Source organism: Cavia porcellus, unplaced genomic scaffold (assembly GCF_034190915.1).
Source record: "Cavia porcellus strain 051 isolate PalLab524CR breed Dunkin Hartley unplaced genomic scaffold, mCavPor4.1 scaffold_34, whole genome shotgun sequence".
NCBI lineage: Eukaryota > Metazoa > Chordata > Mammalia > Rodentia > Caviidae > Cavia > Cavia porcellus.
Window position 1 is genome coordinate 33,931,342 of NW_026947517.1, and position 6,000 is coordinate 33,937,341.

Below are 6,000 nucleotides of genomic sequence, written 5' to 3' on the forward strand. Positions count from 1 at the left end.
GGTTAGTTTTAGGGTTAGCGTTAGGTTTAGGGTTAGAGTTACAGGTTTGGTGGTAGGGATAAAGTTAGTGTTAGGCTTTGGGTTACGGTTAGGGTTAGGGTTATGAATAAGTTTAGTGTTAGGGTTAAGTTTAGCGTTAGGTTTAGTGTTTTGGTTAGAGTTAATGTTAGGATTAGGGTTATGGATTAGGTGTTAGGTTTAGGGTTAGGGTTAGGGGTTCATGTTATTTTTAATGTTAGTGTGAGGGTTAGTTTAAAGTTAGGGTTAGGGTTAGGGTTTGAGTTCAGGGTAAAGGTTAGTGTTAGGGTAAGGGTTAGGATTAGGTTTAGGGTTAGGGTTAGGTTTAGGTTAAGAGGTTAGGGTTAGTGTTAGGGTTAACTTTAGTCTTAGGTTTAAGGTTAGGTTTAAGGTTAGGGTTAGGGTTAGGTTTAAGATTATGTTTAGGGTTAAGGTTAGTGTTAGGATTAGGGTTAGGGTTCGGCGTTAGGTGTTAGGGATAGTGTTAGTCTATGTTTATGGTTTGCATTAGGGTTAGGATTAAGGTTAGGGTTAGGGTTAGTTTTAGGGTGAGATTTAGGTTTAGGGTTAGTGTGATGGTTAGGGTTTAGAGTTAGGGTTTGGATTAGGGTTAGGTTTAGCTGTTAGGTTTAGGCCAAGAGGTAAGTTTTAAGGTTAGGGTTAGGGTTAGCGATAGCGTAAGGTTTAGGGTTAGGATTAGGGTTAGGTTTAGGGTTAGTGTTGGAGTTAGCATTAGCTTTAGGGCTAAGGTTAGGGTTAGTGTTAGGTTTAGGTTTAGGATTAGGGGTTAGGATTTAGGGATAGTTTTAGGGTTAGGGTTAAGTTTAGTGTTAGTGTTAGTTTTAGGGTTAGGGTTAGGATTATGGTTAGGGTTATGGTTTAGGGTTATGGTTAGTGTTAGGTTTACGGTTAGGGTTAGGTTTAGGGGTTAGGTGTTAGGGATAGGGTTAGCATTAGGCTTCGGGTTACTTTTAGGGTTAGGGTTACAATTGGGTTTAGGGTTAGGGCTGGGGTTAAATTTAGGGTTTGTGGATAGAGGTCAGGGTTATGGTTAGGGTAACGGTTTGGGTAAGTGTTCGGGTTAGAGTTAGGGTTACTATTAGTTTTAGGTTTAGATTTATTGTTAGGTTTGTGGTTAGTGTTAGGGTTAGGCTTAGGTTTAGATTTAGGGTTAGTGTTAGGGTTAGGATTAGTTTTAGGGTTAGGGTTAGGTTTAGGTTTAGGGTTAGGGGTTAAATTTTAGGCATAGGTTTAGGGTTAGGCTTCATATTATGGTTATGTTTAGGGTTAGGTTTAGTGTTATGGTTAGGTTTAGGGGTAGGTTAGGGTTAGTGTTAGGTTTCGGGTTACTTTAGGGTTAGGGTTAGGTTTCGGGTTAGGGTTAGGATTTCGTTTAGGCTCATGTATAAGGTTAGTGTTAGGGTTAGTTTTAGGGTGAGTGTTAGCTCTAGGTTTATTTTTAGGATTAGGGTTTATGGTTAGGGTTAGGGTTCGGTTTAGGGTTAGTTTTAGGGTTAGAGGCTAGGGATAGGGTTTGTGTTAGGTTTAGGGTTAGGCTTTAGTTTTGGGGTTAGTGTTAGTGTTCGGGTCAGGGCTAGGGGTCAGGGTTAGGGTTGGGGTTAGGGCTAGGTTTATTGTTTGGGTTAGGGTTTAGGTTTGCATTAGGGTTATTGTAAGTGGTAGGGTTAGGTTTAGGTTTATGTTTAGGTTTAGGGTTTGGCTTAGAAGTTAGGTTTAGTTTCAGTGTTTTTGTCAGGGTTAGGCTTAAGGTTAGTGTTAGGGTTAGGGTTAGGGTTAGGGTTAGGGTTAGGGTTTGGGCACGGGATGGTCTTAGTGTTAGGGTTACGGTAAGACAAGGTTAGGGTTGGAGTTAGGGTTAGGGTTAGATTTATCTTTAGGGTTAGGGTTAATGTTAGAGTTTGGGGTTAGTGGTTAGGTTTAGCTTTAGGTTTATGTTTTGTGTTAGGGTTAGGGTTTTATGGTTATTGATAGGGTTAGGGGTTATTGTTTGGTTTAGGCTTAGGGTTAATGTTATGGTTAGGGTTAGAGTTAAGGTTATGGTTAGGGATTAGGTGTTAGGGATATATTTAGTGTTAGGCTTTGGGTTACAGTTAGGGTTAGTGTTATGATTAGGTTTAGTTTTAGGGTTAGGGGTACGGTTAGAGTTTATTGTTAGTGTTAGTGTTAGGGATAGGGTTAAAGTTATGGTTATGCTTAAGGTTAGTTACAGCTTTATCATTAATGTTTGAGTTAGTGTTAGTGTTAGGCTTAGGGTTAGGTGTTAGGGTTAGGGTTAGTGTGTAGCGTTAGTGTTAGTGTTAGGTTTATGTTTAGTTTTAGGGTTAGGGTTAGATGTTAGGGTGAGGTTTTCAATTAGGTTTAGGGTTAGTGTTAGGGATAGGGTTAGGGATTTGCTATAGGGTTGGGTTAGGGTTAGGGATAGAGTGTTAGAATCAGGGTTAGGGTTATGTTTAGGGTTAGGGTTTAGGTTACGTTTAGTGTTACATTTACTGGTTAGGTTTTAGGGTTGGGGTGAGGATTCGGGTTAGTGTTATGGTTACGTTTAGGGTTAGGGTTAGCATTTTAATTAGATTTAGGATTAAGGTTACATTAGGTTTAGGCTTAGGGTTAGGGTTAGCGTGAAGTTTTGTGTTAGCTTTAGGGTTATGGTTAGGGTTAGGTTTAGTGCTAGGTTTAGGGTTAGGATTAGGGGTTAGGTGTTAGGTGTTAGGGATTAGGGGTTAGTTTTAGGATTAGTGTTACAGTTCGGCTTTTGGTTAGGGTTATGTTTAGGGTTAGAATTATTGTGTTATGGTTAGGTTGAAGTTTAGGGTTAGGGTTAGGGCTAGGATTAGACGTTAGGTTACGTTTTAGTGTCAGGGTTAGCACTAGGCTTACTGTTAGTGTTAGGTTTAGGGTTGAGGTTAGAAGTTAGGTTTAATGTTAGTGTTAGTGTTAGGATTAGGGTTAGTGTTATGGTTATGGTTAGGGTTAGGGTTTGAGTTAGAGGTTAGTTTTAGGGTTAGGTTTAGGTTTAGGGTTCGGTTAGGGAAATGGTATGGTTTAGGGTTAGGGTTAGTGTTATGGTTATGGTTAGGGTTAGGGTTTGGTTTAGCATTAGGTTTAGGTTTAGGTTTAGGTTTAGGGTTAGTGTTAGGTTTAGGTTATGGTTAGGGGTAAGGAGTTAGGGATAGGGTTATGTTTAGGTTTAGGGTTAAGGTTAGTTTTAGGGTTAGTTTTAGACTTGGGATTAGGATTAGGGTTAGGGCTATTGTTTAGGGTTAAGGTTAGCTTTAGGCTTAGGGTTACTGTTAAGGTTATGGTTAGGGTTAGGTTAGGGTTAGGTTTCGGGTTTAGTGTTAGGCATAGGATTAGGGTTAGACTTCACATTAGGGTTAGGTTTAGGGTTAGAGATACGGTTTGGGTTAGGGCTAGGGTTAGGTTAGCTTTATGTCTAGGGGTTTGGTGTTAGGGATAGGGTTATGGTTAGGGTTTGGGTTACTGTTAGGGTTAGTTTTTCGATTCAATTTAGGATTAGGGTTAGGTTTAGGGTTATGGATTTGGGTTAGATTTAGGGTTAGGTTTAGGGTTAGGGTTAGTGGTATTGTTACGATTAGGTTTAGGTTTAGGGTTAGGGTTAAAGTGAGTGTTAGGGTAAGGTTTAGTTTTAGGTTTAGGATTAGGGTTAGGGTTAGGGTTTATGGTTAGGGTTAAGTTTAGGGTTAGTGTTACGGTTACGGTTAAGGTTAGAGTTAGGTTAGGATTAGGTTTGGGGTTAGGTGTTAGGCATAGGGTTAGGTTTAGGCTTCGGATTAGGGTTAGGGTTAGTTTTACGGTTAGGGTTAGGGTTAGGTTTGGGGTTAGTCTAGCGTTAGGTTTATGGGTTAGATGTTAGGTATAGGGTTAGTGTTAGCCTTCAGGTTACTGTTAGGCTTAGGTTCATGATTGAGTTTAGGGTTCGGTTTAGGGTTATGGTTATGGTTTTTGCTTAGGGGTTAGGGTTAGGGTTAGGTTAGGATTAGGTTTAGGGTTAGGGTTAGTTTAAAGTTAGGGTTAGGTTTAGGGTTACGGATAAGTTTAGTGTTAGGATTAGTGTTAGTGTTAGGGTTAGGGTTAGGATTCACTAACGGGTTAGGTTTAGGGTTAGGGTAAGACAAGATTAGGTTCGGGTTGTGGTTAGGTTTAGATTTATCTTTAGGGTTAGGGTTCGAGTTAGAGTTTGGGGTTAGAGTTTAGGTTTAGAGTTAGGTTTAGGATTTGGTTAGGGCTATGGTTTTATGGTTAGTGTTAGGTTTTAGGGTTAGTGTTTGGTTTAGGCTTAGGGTTAGGGTTATGTTTGGGTTTAGAGTTAGGGTTAGGGTTAGGGGTTAGATGCCAGGGATAGAGTTAGTGTTAGGCTTTTGTTTACATTTAGGGTTAGCATTATGATTAGGTTTAGTGTTAGGGTTAGGGTTATGGTTAGAGTTTTGTGTTATGCTTAGTGTTAGTGTTAGGGTTAAAGTTATGTTAAGGGTTAGGGTTAGTTATAGGGTTAAGGTTAACTTTTGGGTTACAGTTAGTGTTAGAGGTTAGGGTTAGTGGTTAGGGTTAGGGTTAGTGTGCAGGGTGAGGTTTAGTGTTAGGTTTATGTTCATTTTTTTTGTTAGCTTTCGAATTTAGGGTTAGTGTTATGATTAAGTTTATGGTTATTGTTAGAGATAGGGTTATTGATTTGGTAGAGGGGTTAATTTTAGGGTTAGAGTTATGATTAGAGTTAGGGTTAGGGTTAGAATGTCAGTGTTAGGGTTAGGGTTAGGTTTAAGGGTTAGGCTAAGTGTTACGGTTAAGTTAAGGTTAAAGTTAGCATTAAAATTAGATTTATGATTAGGGTTATAGTTAGGATTAGGCTAGGTTTAGGGTTAGTGTGAGGTTTAGGGTTAGGTTTAGGGTTAGGGTTACTGTTAGGGTTTTATGGTTAAGTTTATGTTAGTTTATGTTAAGTTTATGTTAGGTTGTTTTAGGGTTAAGTTTATGTTAGGGTTATGGTTTGGGGTTAGGTGTAAGGGTTAGGGTCAGGGTTTGGTTTAGGGTTAGGGTTTGGTTAGGGTTAGAGTTAGGGTTAGGGTTAGTTTAAGGTTACGGTTAGGTTTAGGATTAATTTTAGTGTTACGTTTAGGATTACAGATAATGTTAGTGTTAGGGTTAGAGTTAGTGTTATTGTTAGGGTTAGGCTTAGGTTTAAGGTTAGGGTTAGGGTTCGGGATTGGGTTAGGGTTAGGGTTAGGATAAGACAAGATTAGGGTTGGGGTTATGGTTAGGGTTAGATTTATCTTTAGGGTTAGGGTTAGGGTTAGAGTTTGGGGTTAGGGTTTAGGTTTAGGGTTAGGGTTAGGTTTTGTGTTAGGGTTAAGTTTTGTATTAGTGTTAGGGTTTTATGGTTAGTGTTAGGGTTTAGGGATAGTGTTTGTGTTAGTCTTAGCATTAGGGTTATGCTTAGGGTTAGAGTTAGGGTTAGGGTTAGGGGTTAGGTGTAAGGGATAGGGTTAGTGTTAGGCTTTGAGTAATGGTTAGTGTTAGGGTTATGATTAGGTTTAGGGTTAGGGTTATGGTTAAAGTTTAGTGTTAGGGTTAAAGTTATGGTTAGTGTTAGGGTTGGTTATAGAGTTAGGGTTAAGTTTTGGGTTATGGTTAGCGTTAGGGGTTAAGGTTAGTGGTTACAGATATGGTTAGTGTGTAGGGTTACGGTTAGTGTTAGGTTTATGTTTAGTTTTAGTGTTGGGGTTCGAAGTTAGGGTTAGGGTTATGATTATGTTTACGGTTATTGTTAGGGATAGTGTTAGAGATTTGGTAGATGGGTTAGGGTTAGAATTAGGATTAGAGTTAGGGTTAGCGTTAGAGTGTTAGTGTTAGAGCTAGAGATAGGGTTAGGTTTTGGGTTGGGTTTAGGTTTAGTGTTAGGGGTTAGCATTTAGGGTTAGGGTTAGTGTTACAGTTAGGTTTAGG